The following is a 17,953-nucleotide window of genomic DNA, read 5'->3' on the forward strand; positions in this document are numbered from 1 at the left end:
AAAAAAAAGCTCAATCTTTCTTTTCATATTTTAGCTTATTCAGCATACCTTTTTTTTAAAGTCATTGCTGGTTAACTGCCCCATAAGCCAGAATTATGGATGAAAGGGAGGAAAGGCGAAAAACTGTCAGATAAACTGAAGAGTTCTGTTTTCGATAGCATAGAATACCTAAGTAACATCGCACAGAAGATTTAAAATTAAGTGGACACTACTTTAAATATATTAAAATACAAGACAATCAGAGGCTGATCTGAATATAATCAAGGATGATCAGGACTTGATAAGAACTTATCTGTTGGCTGACTCTGAACAGAAAGCATTAGACAAGATAATTCTAAGGGCAAGTTAGAGAATTTCTTCTCTATAGTTATCTTCAAAATTGAGACTCAGACATTTAGAGAAGAGTAGGTAGAGAATTTTTCCTATTGGTGAAAGCTGAAACTCCATTCCTCTTTTTATCATATAGTGTACAGTACATACTTTTTTGTAATAATAGTAGTAATCATACTTCTTTCTAAGAAGCAACTGAAATTCTGGAGATAAGTGACCAATCGTTTGTTTTCTTTAATTGGAGGAGGCATTATGGGGAATGAAGGCTTTATTCAAAGAAAATAGAAGGCGTAGATTTTTATTCTAAGAAGTCATGCACCGGTGAAATTTAAGTTATTGCTGCTCCAGGGCAGCAATTACTTATATATTGACAACTTATACATGTTTTACATGCCCGTTTGCTCTCCTGTTCACTACTGAAATGTAGTTACCATAGCAATGAGTGTATCACATGGTTCCTGTGCTAGTTCTAAAATAGAGAACAGCAATATGCCATATGAGCACTGCTTATTTTCTACATAAGGCCTACATATACAACTTGTGGCTATTCCATACCCTTCTCCATACAGACAGCTAGCTTATCACTGATTTAGAAAATGCTCGAAGTATATGTTTTTTAGTCACTAGCCTCTCCTGTACTGTGTGATATGTATTCTTTGCCACTGAGCTAAAAGAGCAACTTCACTAGCTTTGACCAGCAGGGACTCTGCTGCTGGGTATTTAACCAAATATTTTCTAAGGAATATCAGTGTTCCTTTAAAGATTTGATGGGGGGAAGGGGGGAGAGCACATGAGGCATTCTTGGAATCATTTTCTGTCTTATTGAACAATCCTTAGCTTAGCTTTTCTTTTACTGTCTCCCTTTATGTGTGAAAATAAAGATATATAGGAATCTGTTTTAGAAATAGAGAAGAGGGTGCCAAGCACAGCTGGAGGCCTATGTATTCACTTCCATTTAGGGCCATTATTGCTCTGTAAGACTTTTGCATAGGTTCTACGGTAATGCAACTATAGAAAAATTGAGGTTTCCATGATTGGTTGGTGCTGTCAGTCTACACTTAGTCCTTACTCCATTGTGTATATAGTAGGCTACCAGACTTCAAGAAGTAAAAGGGGAGCACACCACACTTACTAAGGAGATAATTAGCTACTTGAAGCAGTGTATATGCAATGGCATTTTAGGGAATGGTAGTACTATGTGACTATTTCTATCCACAAATTAAGCAAAAGTTTCCATTTGAGCTACTGGCTATACTATCTCTACTTTGTGGAATACAAATCAAATTTAAATACTATTGTTAATTTGTTTTGTTTGTTTTGAGACAGACTTTCTCGCTATATAACTCAGCCTGGGCTCTAATTCCTCAGCCTCCCAAGTTTATAGGCATGGACCGCTATGTCTAAGCAAATTTTTTTTTCATTTCATTATTGAAAATACTAGGAATGCTAGGTACATTGGCTTACACCTATAATTCCAGCAAGCTGTGATTAGAAGGGTATCAGGATTGTATTCCAGACCAGATGAAAAGTTAAGAAGATCCTACCTCAACCAATAAGCCAGGATCCAATATACTATGGTGCATAGGTAAGAAGATCATGGCGAGAGGCCAACACTGGGCAAAAAAAACCTAAGACCCTACTGGAAAAAAGGAATTAAAGTAAAAACTACCTGGGGTGTGGCACAAGTGATAGAGTGTTTGCTAACATAAGGCCAGGATTGTCAAAAAAAGAAACTAAGAGCAACAACTCTACATACAGCATAAGAACCCAGGGTTTATTCTATCATTACTTTACATTCTTTACAAAACTTGTAACTTTTCTCAACTTCAAATGCAAATTAGCAAATTTATGTAGCTAACATAGACATGTCTGATAAGAAAATATGTCCGTTGGAAGATATTTGGTTTTACCTTTTGCTCATTATAACTGAAAAAGAACATGTGTCTATATTACATAAACTATTCAATACTTATGTTCCTATAACTACAAATCACCAAAGTACAACAAAAATCAAAGACAATATTATAATCTTGTACTTGAACCATGTTTCTTTTTTCTTGCTTCTTGTTTAAAATTTGAACATTACAGAAATGATTGCTGCAGAGGGAACATTCTTTCACATTTCCTCCATGTGAGATAATCTTTCTTTTATGAATTTGTATTTTTATTGTAATTTTTTAAGTATTCATTTTAGCTGGGCTTCAGTAGCTCATGCCTGTAATCCTAGCTACTTAAGAAAACCAAGATCTAAGGATCTCAGTTCAAAGCCATCCTGGATGAGAAAGTCCCATGAGACTTTTTTCTCCAATTTACCATCAAAAAGCTCAAAGCAGAGCTTTGGCTCAAGTGATAGAGCATTAACCTTGCGGACAAAATCTCAGGGACAACATCCAGGCTTTGAGTTCAAGCCCCAGGACTAACACACACATATTAAGTAATTAGAAATTATATAAAAATTCATTTTAATAAAATCATGCCATAATTCCATTTTATATCTTTTTATATATAACAAAATAGCTAGACTTCTTTTCCTGATAGTACTAAATACATCTCCTTTGTCTTTTTAGGATATGTATTAGTTGGTTTATTTATTTCTTATACTGTGGATTGAACCCAGAGCCTCACACATTGTGGTCAAGAGCTCTGCAATATGAGCCACACTCTTATGCCCTTGTTATATTATTCAATAAATACATCATAATTTGTTCACCCAATGAAGGCATTGGGTTGTTTTCTGGTTTTTTTTTTTTTTTTTTTTTGGCCAGTCCTGGGCCTTGGACTCAGGGCCTGAGCACTGTCCCTGGCTTCCTTTTGCTCAAGGCTAGCACTCTGCCACTTGAGCCACAGCACTACTTCTGGCCGTTTTCTGTATATGTGGTGCTGGGGAATCGAACCCAGGGCCTCATGTATACGAGGCAAGCTCTCTTGCCACTAGGCCATATCCCCAGCCCCGTTTTCTGGTTTTTATTATAAATAGTGTTGTAGTGAATATCTTACGTGCTTTTGTGTAAATATTTCTTTAGGCTCAGTCTCTAGAATTGAAATGCCAATTCTTAGTAAATGAAAGATTTACTTCAGATAAATTTTGCCAAATTGCCTTCCAGAAAATTCTACCAAACATGTTCCTTGTTAAATGCCTATTTAAGTTTTGCCAAGCTTATACATTTAAGACATTTCATTATTTTAATTTGCATTTCTAAGGTTATTGTTTCTAAAGTTTTTAATATGTTAGGTCATTTGTAGTTTCTTCTCCTGTCACTTCCTTACTTCTTTGTCCAACTTTATTTTTCTTTTGGATTGTTCAGTTTTTGCTACTTTTTCTTTGTTTTCCTCCTCTTTGTTTTTTATGGAAATAAATCTAAGTAAATATCCCATTTGTTGTTTTGTCCCATAAGGAATTTTTTTGTTCATATTTAGCTTGTCCAAATTGGCCTTGTAATGTTTTCTAATAAATTTCTGTTGGTTTCTTATGTTTACCTCTGATCTACCAGTTTACAAGAAATTAGACTGTGAGGTTGTATTGTGTGTAAGTATTTATATCTTAATAAAGCTTATGTGGTACTATTAAAGAATTAAGAGTCCAGGCACCTGTGGCTCATGTCTGTAATCCAAGCTACTCAGGAGACTGAGATCTGAGGATCATGATTCAAAGCCAGCCCAGGCAGGAATGTCCATGAAACTCTTATCTCCAACTAACCAGAACTAGCCAGAAGTGGACTGTGGCCCAAGTAGTAGAATGCTAGTCTTGAGCACAAAAGCTTAGGGACAGCACCCAGGCCCAGAATTCAAGTCCCCAGGACTAGCCATAAAACAAAACAAAAACCTAAGAACTTGTTTTCTGTTTTTTTAATGTGTAAATCTATATATGATATAGACATGAGTGTGAACGTGTATATATGACAGTTGGTATGAAACTCTTGGGTAACTAGCCCATAGAAAAACAATGAAGGTTCTGATTGGGAATGGATCCAACCACTTGAATAGAATATAGTAATAATTGTGAACACACTTTCATTGATTAGCAGTTTGAATTTGCATCATTTCCTTCCAAGATGATCCTACCCTCTTTGTCCTTAACCTTCAGTCTTTGTTTGGAATTTTTGCCATCAGTTTTTACTAGTGGAATTGCCAGTGTCCAAATAAATAGACTTATCTGTTTAAAAACAGGGAAAATCAGGTCCTTATTGTGTTACAGCATTACAAATCTAGACTTCCAGCTAAATGCCAGAATATAAATTAGATCCCTTATCAAATCTGGCACATAAAATTTTAGGATCCTTTTTAATATAGTACATGTGCTTTCAATAAATGCCTTCTTTGGCAAGAAATGGAATCAGTGCTTTTTGTGTCAAATATGCTTGCATTATATTTTATATTCTGTAACTTTAGAATGGTCTTTGTGAACTAGGTCAAGGGCAAAATTAGGTTTCTATATTCGCTTTATATTCAACAAATATATTTTCTTTGATGGTGTTGTATTGGGAATATTTACTTGATTTTGGTTTTTTGTTTATTTGTTTTCTACTTTTTACACAAAACAAACTTACAGTCCATAACACTGTCTCTCAACTGACTATTCTCTAGCCACAATTGCCTACTTTTAGTTTTATTTAAAACAAATGAGCTCTTTCTTGTCCCTTCAGGCACTTAACACATGCTTTTTCCTCAGCCTTGACTATTTTTACCCAGGTATTTAATGTTAGTTAGCTAACTTTCACTTATTTTTTGCATCAGAACTTCAACATCATTTTCAGATTTTTTTTCTTCATCTTCACCACCAATTCTCAGCTTTCTCTTCCTTAATGTCTTCTACATTACTTCTTTCTACCATAGTCCATGCATGATGAATCCTGATAAATTAGTAAAAAGATAGGTTGATATATTAAGCATTCAATATGCTCTCTCTAGTCATTGTAATATGCACTAAAAGCCGACTTAAGTTCTATAGAGCCATACTATTTGATGAATAAGATTAGGAGACAAAGATTAGCATTTTAATGGAAAGGAATAAAATATAATGTGCATTATATAAACATACCTACATATGTATGTGTATATATATGTGTGTGTGTGTGTGTGTGTGTGTTTATGCATACAGGTATCTGTATAACAAGTTGCAAAATAAAGCGAACATCTTACTATGGTTGCTGGTATAATCTTTTAAAGCCACTGCTTTAGTGAATACTGTGGTGTAATAATTTTCTAACAAGCATATCTAGAAAATACCTCGTCTCACCAGTTTCCCCAAGTATCTCTATTGTCTGCAGCTTTGACTTTAATAGTTCTTTGCTTAGCATCAAATACCAGAATCTCAGAAATCTCCTAGAAAGGCCATTTAAATTACACGAACCCATCAGCTTTTGGAAGAATGCCACTTGAAAGTATAAAACACTTGTATTATGTTCTACCTTTAATTTTCAAAATTTGAAATCCTTTTCAAGCCCAGGAAAACTAATGCTGTCTCATTCTTTTTGATGGTCCATGAGCCCTGGTCCTATTTTTTTTTTTTTTTAGTATCCTGGTTTTATCCTGTTTATTTTATGTTTTTATTAGTTTTTCTTCCCAATTCCCCCTTCCCTGCAACTCTTCATTGCCAAGAAACCATTCCTGATTAATCTATTCCATTATTTAAAATCTGAATTTTCACATCATAATGAATTGTATTTTTCTAGATTTGTACATTAGTGTTTGTGTAAGATATACTTGGTCATATGAATATTATTTTGTATGTTAAAGTATGCAAAATATACACTGAGGTCTATAATCCTAGTTGTTCAGGAGGCCAAGATCTGAGGATTATGGTTCAAAGCCAGACTGAGCAGGAAAGTCTATGACAGTTATCTCCAACTAAAAACATCAAAAAGGTGATGCTTTGGCTCAAGTGGTAGAGTGCTAGCCTTGAGCTGAAGAGCTCAGGGACAGTGCCCAGGGCAAGTCCCACCACTGGCAAAACAAAACAAAATGCTGGAAGTAGAGCTGTAGAGATAGTTTTGAATATAACAGCTCAAGGACAATGCTCAGGCCTTGAGTTCAAATCCCAGGATACACACACACACACACACACACACACACACACACACACACACACACACACTTTAATTTTATTTTCCTTAAAAGAAATACTATTTTAATTTCCAATCATGATAAATTAAGTGTGTCATTTTTTTTTCTTTTTCTTTTCTTTTTTTTTTTTTTTTTTGGCCAGTCCTGGGGCTTGGACTCAGGGCCTGAGCACTGTCCCTGGCTTCTTCTTGCTCAAGGCTAGCCCTCTGCCACTTGAGCCACAGCGCCACTTCTGGCCATTTTCTGTATATGTGGTGCTGGGGAATCGAACCTAGGGCCTCATGTATACGAGGCAAGCACTCTTGCCACTAGGCCATATCCCCAGCCCTAAGTGTGTCATTTTGAGGGTTTTTGTTTTGTTTTGTTTCCTTTTTCTCCTCTCTCCTCTGTGATCCGACACAAAGCAAAACATCCAGGAAATTATTATTCCCTAAGTCTTCTTGTTTTGTCCACATTGCCTATAAAGTGGTCCCCACTGCTAAACTGTGTTCCCTTAAAGGTCAGGGGCTGGCTGCTTCTTAGAACATGAGCAACTTGATTACAGCTAGTGTTGTGCCAAGTCGTGAAACAACCACCAAGAAGGCCATCGAGACTCAGACGTTCCAAACTGCAAAAGCAAGGCAAGGCTTTATTCAAGCGAGCTGCAACTTGGGCCTTGTCCTACCCACCGACACAGCAGAGGTTAGGAGGGGAGCCCCGAGCTGCAATTACACAGGGCTTATAAAGGCAAAAAACAAAGTTACAACAATCAAGTGTTCAAGCAAGCAAGATTAGGACACAGGTACAAATCTGATTGGCCCAGGGCTCGAGGCATTCTGGGGGCAGTCAGAGTTAAGCATTCCCAGTGGTTAGAGTTCTAGACTGGCTGGGCCCTAATGAGCTTGTCTTGGGTTTGCTCACAGGGCCTGCTTATCTCAGGTTCATGTGGTAAAGTGGGGTTCGCGTGGTAAAGTGGGGCCTGACTTCAAAGTCTGGCATTTCACTAGTAGTCTCAATAGCTTCTTGTATTGCTATTTTCTGTCGGCCCCTCCAGGTTGACCCAAGGGCTTTAAGAAAACTAAAAAGTGTTTGGGGTGGGAGGGGGATGGAATATAGACCTGTAGAACTTTAAATTATGTAATGAGTGGTTTTCAAATCCTGAAAGCCAGAAGAATGGATAAATATAAAAAAAGGTCTCAGAAAGTAGATGGATTGTGAAGAATCAAATCAAAAGTTTGTAATTCAATCTACTTCTAGAAGTGCTCCTTAAACAGTACTGCATCCTTAACATGTGCATAGCTGATCTTGTAACAATTACTGCTGTCCGTGATACTGGTAATTTTTAAACAAGGGATGATGCCAGGAAAAATGTGTAAACTTGGGTTTTAGAAAAATGTAATAAGACCACACACACACACACTTGCAGTTTTATTTCTCAGATAAGTGAATAGGATTAAAATTTAAATGATGCAAAAAATAAGAACAGTTAAATGAAGCCCAAATTTATTGTGGAATAAAGGTCAAATTGTTATTTGTAGACATGTGGTATGTATTTCCTTATGTCCTAAAGTTCCTTAAGAACTTGGCACTCTGTTCAGCTGAAATAGTTTCTGTCTTTTAAATGACAGGTACTTCATCTTTTATTGCAAAATTAGTTAACAATACCATCATATCAGAAAACACATGATATAAAATACAGATTTTTAATATTTGCCTCCTAATATCAGCTCAGAATTATTTGGTTGTTAAATTCACTTTCAGCCTGTTTCTGTATTCGTCCTCTCTTTTACCTTCTGCCCTCCTTATGTCTTTATTTTCTCCTTTTCATTTAAACCACAAGATGGTTCTTGTTTCTACTTCTGACTACATTTAAATGCCATTTATAAAATCAGAAATTCTTACTCAATTTGTGTTTAAACCTAATGGGATTCAGCCGTAAGTATGAAAGTGCACAAAATTATTAAATGTATGTTTTAATACTAGTGATGATCCATATTTTCCAACTTTTATATTTTATAATTTGATTGTTGTTTTTTCCTGGCAAGAGCTTGCTTCAAGTATTGGTGTATAAAAAGAGTAATTTCTTGAATTTTGGTTCTAAGAGGAAGTAATGAATCTTTTACTGTCATGTTCAAATGGTACTTTACCTTTTACAGAAAGACATCAGCAGCAGAAAGTGATTGTATTTAAATCTACTCACTGATCTAAGCCAATCTTTTCTTAATAGAATCTCTGGACTTTTGGCTTAAGGAGCCCTTCCTAGTAATCTGACTGTGGTTGTTAAAGGATTCCTAAAAGACCTTTTTCATGATCACTTAACTTTGAAAGTTAGAAAGGGCGTCTAGGAGTTACAAGCCTCTCACTCTGGAGATAAGAGATCTGAAAGTTTGTATCTTGCTCATAAGTCACAAGAGGGGCAAAGAAGGAAGAAAAGAAATCAAAGTTCCTTGATTTCCAGTCTGTGACTCCTCCTTATTATTACAGTATTATACTGTATGAAACATAGAAAGCAGGCTGATTGCTCACCTGAAATTTATTTTATTGTTTATACTATAAAATTTGTTATTTTTGTACTTCACTATTTAAATTATTTTGTGTTTGGCATTGGCTTTTTCCTCTGCCACCTAAGTTTTTTTTTCACTTTATATCAAATTTGCATGCTACATATCTTAAGATAAGCTATTTTTTTACAGTGTAACTAATTATATCATAGACCTCAAAACCTTAGTATCTCTCACCCCTTATACCACATAGTTAATGAATTAAATCTATTCTCCTAACCCATTACAGTTAAATCTGCCTCTCAAGTCTTTCTGCTCTTCTTTTAACCTTTTTTATGATCTAGCCAAATGGGACAACTAGTCTCAGGCCACACTTCACATTTCAAATTGCAGTATCCTTTCTTAGATACATCCTTGCCTAATGTTTTAGAAAGTTCAAATTCCATTTCTTTTTTTCCCTTTAATTTCAATTAGACATACTATATCCTGACTTGAATTTTTATTTGCATCTTAATTCTGTTTACCTCTGCTTTTTTGTTTTTAATTTTTGTTTTGTCATACTAGTGTTTGAACTCAGGGTCTCATGCTTTTACTTCTCTTGCTTGCTTATAGCTGGGACTCTACCACTTGAGCCTTTTATATAGGCAGCTTGGGTTTTAGCTGGTTATTTTAGAGGTGGAACCTCACAGACTTTTCTTCCCAGGCTAGTTTCAAACCTTAATCCTTCAAATCTCAGCCTCCTGAGTAGGCTAGAATTATAGGCATGAGCTCTTTGCCTTATTTTTGTTTAGTCAAATGAACCTAGCAGAGAGCCATGTAACTGTACAAATAAATGATATCTAGTATGTTCATGTGTTAAAATTCTTAAAACAAAATATAGTTATTGTTGACCTTCTCTTATTCCTATAGCAGAAATAGAAAGTCTACCCAGTTTGTCACAACCAAGAAAGATTATATGAAGATCTATCATGCCTATCTATCACTAAATAAAATCTAACATTGTCACAGTGGTAACATGGAGACCCTAGATATTCATCAAATAAACACCTCCTCTGAATCTTAACAGTTACCAAGTCTCACAATTTAGATTTATTTATTTTGCTTGAGGAGTAAAAATGGGATTGCATATTTCTTCCCACAATTGCACACAAAATTACTCCTTTTTTTTTTTTTTTGCTGGTTGTTTTCAGACACTGCAAATGGCATACTCAGTGATTTAACATGCTCCTAAAAATCGTAGTAAGAACTAATCTTGAGACTGTTGACATTCTCTCACATACATGACTTATCATTTTCTTCTTAAGCATATATCATTGCTTTCTTGAGATTCTCTTTGTCACCCTTTCTAAGTAAGAAATACAGGTTACCCTCCCCTTTTGATTATCAGAGGATGATGTAAAAGTAAGCATCTACAGTAACAAAGCCATTGTTAATAGTTTTGTGATTGGTAAGTTTGAATGGTTTACTCTGTTAGAAGTAGAGATGGGAGACATGAAATCTACTACTTAAGCTGCCCTAAATCCCTATTTTTTCCCTTTAGCTCTGCTAATGCTAATCCAATACTGCATTAATTCTTATGTCTACTAGAATGATGAGAACACTGTAGGCCCATTGGAAATGACAGACTACAGGTCATAAAAGGCCCTCGAAATTATTTGGTCTAGTTCTGCCAAGGCAACAACGAAAGATGGAACTTGAAATTCCATAAAGCTAGAAACGTTTTCCATAGCAACATAAACATCAGTACCATATAATATCACATGCCAAATGGCCTTTGGTGAAAAAAAAGGTTCCCCACTCCTCAAGCATCTCTAACCTTCTCAGGTTAATCGAGAATTTTTCAGGGGCTGATGAAGTAACTGAAGTGGTAGGTGCCTAGTAAGTGTGTGGCCGTGATTTCAAATTCCAATAACTCATTGGGGTGGGGCAGGGGTGGGGAAGAAGGAAGGAAGAAGAAATTTCCTTTATTTTGTGAGGCATAGGGCATGCTAATCAGAAATGTAACTCAGATAATTCCTTTCAGAACAGGATTTTTAAGGTTTGTTACTATAAAAGCTCCTAGCTTCTATTTTCAAGAGGTTGATGATATAAATCAGATCTTATTCTTGTAATGCTTAATACATAAGATCAAATTATTATCTTTTTTTTTCCAGTTCTGGGTCTTGAACTCAGGGCCAGGATGCTATCCTTGAGCTCCTTTTGCTTAGGGCTAGCATTCTATCACTTGAGCCACAGTGCTATTTCCAGCTTCTTCTGTGTATATGGTACTGAGGAATCGAACCCAGGGCTTTGTGCATGCTAGGCAAGCACTCTACCAGTAAGCCACATTCCCAGCCCTATAATATTTTCTTTACTTTTTTGAGGGGGGGGGAGGGGCCCGTCCTGGGGCTTGAACTTAGGGCCTAAGCACTGTCCCTGGCTTTCTTTTGCACAAGGCTAGCACTCTTATCACTTGAGCCACAGCACCACTTACGGCCTTTTCTGTTTATGTGGTGCTGAAGTATCGAACCCAGGGCTTCATGCATGCTAGGCAAGCACTTTACCACATTCCCAGCCCTAATATTTTCTTTTGAAATAAGAAAATTTTAGTATGTGTCTTTTTTTGTTTTGTTTTGTTTTGTTTTGTTTTTTGTTGCCAGTCCTGGGTGTGGACTCGGGGGCCTGAGCATTGTCCCTGGCTTTTTTTTGCTCAAGGCTAGTACTCTACCTCTTGAGCCACAGCACCACTTCTGGCTTTTTTCTGTATATGTGGTGCTGAGGAATCGAACCCAGGGCTTCATGTATATGAGGCGAGCACTTTACCATATTCCCAGCCCTTAGTATGTGTCTTGAGCTACATTTATTTCTAATGATCCATTCACTGGAGGTAAAAAAAAAAAAAAGAGGCATAGATATATGACTGGATATAGTTTAGCATTTCTTTATTAGATGGGGAAAATAATCATTTTGAAGCCATAAAATATTTCTTAGCAAATTATTCCTGGTTAGGAGCTCATTTACACTTACGTTTCTATTCCATGTGATGCAAATTTGCTTATTAGTATTATATATCTGCATAGTAAAATAGTAGCTTGCCATAAAATTTTATTTGTTGATAACTTACCAGTTTCTCATTCTAAGTCAAGACATATTTATCTCTGTTATTTGTCTTTGTGAACAATGTTGTTTTCTAGTTTGTTTAGTTATTTCTGGGGTGATGCTTGTTGTTGCTGCAAACTTTGTGATTGTCATACTGTAGTATTGATATTCAATATCCACCAGTATGTTTAGCTGCATATACCTTTGAATATATGATGATAATGAAAATTCAGAACAAAACATTCTTCCAGGAAAATCTATTTCCCTGATTACATGATACTTGGGAATTAGACTTCATAATTCAGAGCAGGATGAAGTGACGCTGTGGCTCAAGTGCTAGAACACTAACCTTGAGATGAAGAGCTCATGGACTGTGCTCAGGCCCAGAGTTCAAGCCCCACATCCAAGAAAGAAAGAAAGAGGGAGGGAGGGAAGGAGAAAGGAAGGAAGGAAGGAAACTAGGAAGGAAGGAGGGAAGGATAGGATTTTTGACAAATTCTATACATTTCAAAGATTTTTTTGGTAATGATTCTATTGGTTAATCAGATTAACTCATTTTAACATACATTTGTATAATTCATACTATGTGTGAAGTAAAGTTCTAGGAAGCAATAGAAAACTTTGTTGTTAAAGCAATACTTGTAAAACTGTTTGGTGAAAATGAACTGAACACCTCAGAGGGGGAAAGGGAAAGGGGGAGGAGGGGAGGGTATGAGGGACAAGGTAACAAACAGTACAAGAAATGTATCCAATGCCTAACGTATGAAACTGTAACCTCTCTGTACATCAGTTTGATAATAAAAATTTGAAAAAAAGAAAACTTTGTTGTTAAGCTGATAAATTAGAGGAGAAAACAAACTATTAGTAAATCACAAGGCAACAGAAATAACTATAACATGTGAATCAATAGAGTACTAAAGTCACTCAGCTCTGATCCCAAAAATGAAGCACAAGCTAAAAGAAATCAAGGTATCATCAGTGTGATTTAGAAGTATTTGGGGACTTTGTCTTGATCATTTGGTAAATGGACTGGAATTAATTATCTCTTTATTCATAGTAATATATAAGATGTTTTGAGGATACAAAGTGAAAAACTTTCTACACAATTTCTCCAGTAGGGTAGATAAACTATACAAATAATAATTTCCATAATTGCAAATAAGAGAAACATTTACAATTTGAGCAAAATTCTTGTGCAACACAGGAAGCCACTTAAAGGAAGCAGAGAAAGGAGAAGCCATGAACAGTTCAAGAAGGCTTTCCATTATGAGAAAGATGGGTGAACTAACCCTGGAGGGATGGGTAGGATTTTGACAAGTGTTGTTGAAGGTATTCTAATTCATTTAGTGCCTACATGTGCAAGGTAGCATGAAGGCAAAAAAGCCTGGGGCATGTTCAGAGAATAGCAAATATTCTAGTTTGATTGGCACCTGGTACATGTATAAGAGAGTAAAAGATCAGGCTAGGAAGAAAAGTAGGGGCACACTGTGGAGGTCCTTTGAAAGTCAGACTATGGAACTGGGACTTGTGTCAGGAAAGAGTAGGTAGCTTTTTAAGCAGAGGCAAATCACATTTGATATTTAGGAAAGTGAAATCAATGGTCATATGCAAGGATGCACTGAGACTAGTACTAGAGACTGGTTAATAGACTTTATCAGTTATATATGTAAGAGTTAGTACTGAACCTAGTTTTGAGGCAATTAGATTGGAAACAATAGCTCATGTATACTTGTAATATGGACTTGGCAGAACTTGGTACCAATCAGATGCAGAAAGAAAGTATCTAAACATCTCTAGAAGTGAGGCAGGATTTGTGTTGCTAATATCAAATGTGAGGAATAAGGGAACCCCACTCTCTCCCAGAACTAAAGAGAAAATATTAGAAGACTAACAGTTGACTGGAAAGAATTTAGCAAATAAGGAAGAAGTTAAGCAACAGAAATAGTAGAGAGAATGAAAAAGCCAATATGCAGTAGAAAAATACAAAGAAGGGCTAGAGATATAGCTTAACTGGTAGAATGATTGCTTGTAAGAAAAAGTAGAAAAACTTGAATCCTAAAGCATCATTAATAAAGTCTTATTTTTCGCCTATGCAATAATACCTTAGAAACTTCCTGAATATAGTCCCAGGGGCACAACAAATAGGGGAGAGACTCAACAAATGGGACTACTACAAATTAAAAAGTTTCTGCACAGCTAAGGACATAGCCACCAAAACAGAAAGACAGCCAACCACATGGGAAAGGATCTTTACCAACACAGCAACAGACAAAGGCCTAATATCTGTCATCTACAGAGAACTCAAAAAACTAAGCCCCTCCAAGCCCAATAAACCAATTAGGAAATGGGCAAAGGAGCTAAAGAGAGACTTCACAAGAGAAGAAATAAAAATGGCAAAGAAACATATGAGGAAATGTTCAACATCCCTGGTAGTAAAGGAAATGCAAATAAAAACAACCCTGAGATACCACCTCACTCCAGTTAGAATGGCCTATACTCTGAACTCAGGCAACAACAAATGCTGGAGGGGGTGCTGGGAAAGAGGAACCCTTCTCCATTGTTGGTGGGAGTGCAAATTAGTACAACCACTTTGGAGAACAGTATGGAGGTTTCTCAAAAAGCACAATATAGACCTACCCTATGACCCAGCCATACCACTCCTAGGCATCTATCCTAAACAGCAAGTCCCAAGATATCAAAAAGACATTTGTACTTCCATGTTTATCGCTGCACAATTCACAATAGCCAAAATATGGAAACAACCCAGATGCCCCTCCACAGATGAATGGATCCAAAAAATATGGTACCTATACACAATGGACTACTACACAGCGATTAGGAATGGTGAAATATTGTTATTCGCAGGGAAATGGTCAGAACCCGAACAAATAATGTTGAGCGAGACAAGCCTAGAACACAGAAAACAAAGGGGCATGATCTCCCTGATATATGACTGTTAAGAAAGGGAGACGGAGAGACAGTAGAGACCAGGTCTGTGAAACCAAAAACTGCTTGTCAAATGGTATTTCCCACAGGATTGGGGCAGCGACCCAACAGTATGTAACTAAAACCAAACAACTACTCAATATACAAAGGTCAAAAATTGACCTCTCAGTGGAATACAATAGCTCAAAAGCTATGTATGTACGTCCATATAAGACTACTGTCGACATATTGTCTAATATCGACATTACATTTAAAGCCCTAGGCGAATTTTCTTGGGCTTGGCCACGTGGCTACTGTATATGTTTTTGGTACACTGTGTATTGTATATATGTCTACCTGACCTAGGGAAGGGAAAGAAAAACAGGGTGTAAGATATCACAAGAAATGTACACACTGCCCTACTATGTAACTGAACCCTTTTTGCACAACACCTTGTCAAAAAAATTGTGTTTAACTAATAAACAAATTACAAAAAAATAAACAAAAAAATACATTAGAGTTGCTAAATCCAAATCAAAGGCATAAATATACAGGAGAAAGTAGAGGAAATTGATCACAGATTTGAAGGAAGAAAAATATTTACTAAGGAAGTGACAAATAATTCGAAGTACAAAGAAATTTGGAGAGTATTTAAAGTTACATCTCTGAAAGAATAGAAGGAAATGAGTGCTTATTTCTTAAGATAAATATTCTGTTATACTCTGCAGTTCTTTACTGACAAAAAGAGATCAAGTCATACTATTAAAGGCCAATAATAAAGGCTGAGATTAGTGAACAGTTTCTTGAGATGGCTCTGCTAGAAACCACTTTGTAATAGTACATACAAAAATCAAAATGGCTTTTAACAAAACTAATCCAACATATCAACTACAATCCTCATCATTTTATGGTGCTTCAGTACATTATAACTACCTCCAGGTTCTGTTACTTTCAAGTCCCAGTGTATTATTGATATTTGGGCAACTGCACTTAAATAATGTTTTCTCTCAGATTCTAATAAAGAAAAAAAAAAAGTTGCCGGGCACCTGTGGCTCACACCTGTAATCCTAGCTACTCAGGCTGAGTTCCAAGGATTGTGGTTCAAAGCCAGCTCAGGCAGGAAAGTCTGTGAGATTATTATATCCAGTTAAACACCATAAAATTGGAGGTGGCACTGTGATTCAAACTGGAAGAGCATTAACCTTGAGCTCAGAGACAGTGCCTAGGCCCAACCAGCAAAAAAAAAGAAATAGTCTATGAAGTACCATGATATATGGTTCCAAGGAGGCTGCCCTTGAAGAAAAACTGTGCATGCTCAGAATATATATACTGAGGATACTTGACTCATTTCTGCTAAAGACATTCCACCATTCAACAAATCTGTTTTCCACTTTATCACTTAAATAAAGCACATTAACTTTACCTTATCTCTTTGTGTAGCATTTGCTTTGTTTTTTTGTTTTTGTCTGTCGGTTGTGGTGTAAACTCAGGGCCTAGATGCTGTCCTTGAGCTCGTTTACTCAAGGCTAGCTCTTTTTTTCAAGGCTAGTGCTCTACCACATTGCACTGGTTCATTGAAGATAAGAGTTTCATTGACTTTCCTGCCTAGGCTGGATCCTTAGATCTCAGCCTCCTAAGCAACTAGGGTTACAGGCATAAGCCTGGCTAACCATTTTCTTTTTTTGGAAACATACTTTCATAAAATTAAGGTCAGGGCAGATCACACAAAATGTTTTAAACATTACTGACCATGAGTAGTAAGAACTGAGAGCTACACTGCATCAACTGAGCTGCATTAATGTAAACACGGGAATTTAAAATTTTTGTCTTTGAAATTTCTTTTTTTTTTTTTTTTTTAATGCCAGTCCTGGGACTTAAACTTAGGGCCTATTAACTGTCCCTCCACTTCTTGCTTTTTGGTGTTAATTGGAGATAACATCTCAGATCTCAGCCATCTGAATAACTAGGATTACTGTACAGGCATGAACCACCAGCACCTGGCTGTTTCTTTAGATTTTTTTTTTAATATTTTGTCGGAGCTTGATCAAAACTGCATGTGTTAAATCTGCAAATAAGGAAGAGTTAGTGTAGGCGGACTCCCATTTCAATGTGAAATACAATCAGTATGAACTTTGTAGAAATATTCCATTTCTTAAAACCTATTTGTTTTTTTATCTAGCAAGGGTAGGTGAATCACTCTCATACAACCTTGCTGAGTATATACAATGTGCACAATTGAGTATTTCCTTTCATTTTTCTATTATTTTATTTTGAAATCTATTTTGTACATTTAGCTTAATTCCTTTTGCTCTGGTAGTTTTATTGTGTTTTATTAAGCGATCTGTTCAGGGGCAGGGCATTGGGAAGTACAAATGGAAGTAGGAAAGATAAGCAAAATCCCCTTTGTACAACTTCTTCATAATACATTTAAAGGGAGAGAGCTTTGTATTGATTAGTTCTGTGTCTGTTCTTGCTACTTCCCACTGGCCACTGTGAAAATTTTGTCTGTGATTAATTTGGTTATAAGATAGTGGCATTACAATATTCTCTGTACCATAAATAATTACTGATTCCACTTGCAAGAAAGAAAACAATATTGGTTTTGGTGGTGTTTGGATTGGGATAGTATGGTTGTAGGCATATGTGTGTACGTATACTCTGTCACATGCACAAACACACGCGTGTGAAATCCTGGCATGGGAGGAAATTTATTTTTACTAGGTATAGGATACCACCTATAGGTGCTTTATGTTTTTAACTACCTTTTGTTAGATTAATAAATCGTTCTTTAGTCTATTTACTGCAGTTCTGTTTTAGACTGAATATCACTGCGATTCCTGAATTTTTTTCCCTGTTCTCTCTCAAAATACTAAAGACTAACGAATGATGGAGTTTAATGATAGGTTCTGCAGATAGAATCAAAGCAACTATAAATCAATGCTCCCTCTAAATTCTCTGTTAATCTATCATACCTCATATCCTACCCTTGCCATTTCACTGGAAATACATTTTTAAGAAGAAAAGCAAACTGTGTGTACTCTATACTTGTCCACTTATGAGTTTCATATACTGTTTGC

At 36.2% G+C, this 17,953-nt stretch overlaps 1 protein-coding gene and 1 long non-coding RNA gene across 3 annotated transcripts in view; one reads left to right on the forward strand and one right to left on the reverse strand.

Annotated features, from left to right (window-relative positions):
• Positions 1 to 17,953, forward strand: part of Adk (adenosine kinase) — a 420,812-nt gene that overhangs the window by 287,997 nt on the left and 114,862 nt on the right. The window lies entirely within an intron of this gene.
• On the reverse strand, positions 12,920 to 15,976 carry LOC125346486. Its single transcript, XR_007209940.1, has 3 exons — positions 15,390 to 15,976; positions 13,637 to 14,053; positions 12,920 to 13,588 (listed from the first exon to the last, which is right to left on the reverse strand). It is a non-coding gene; the product is annotated as an uncharacterized LOC125346486 (long non-coding RNA).

The sequence above is a fragment of the Perognathus longimembris genome, chromosome 2, assembly GCF_023159225.1.
Source record: "Perognathus longimembris pacificus isolate PPM17 chromosome 2, ASM2315922v1, whole genome shotgun sequence".
NCBI lineage: Eukaryota > Metazoa > Chordata > Mammalia > Rodentia > Heteromyidae > Perognathus > Perognathus longimembris.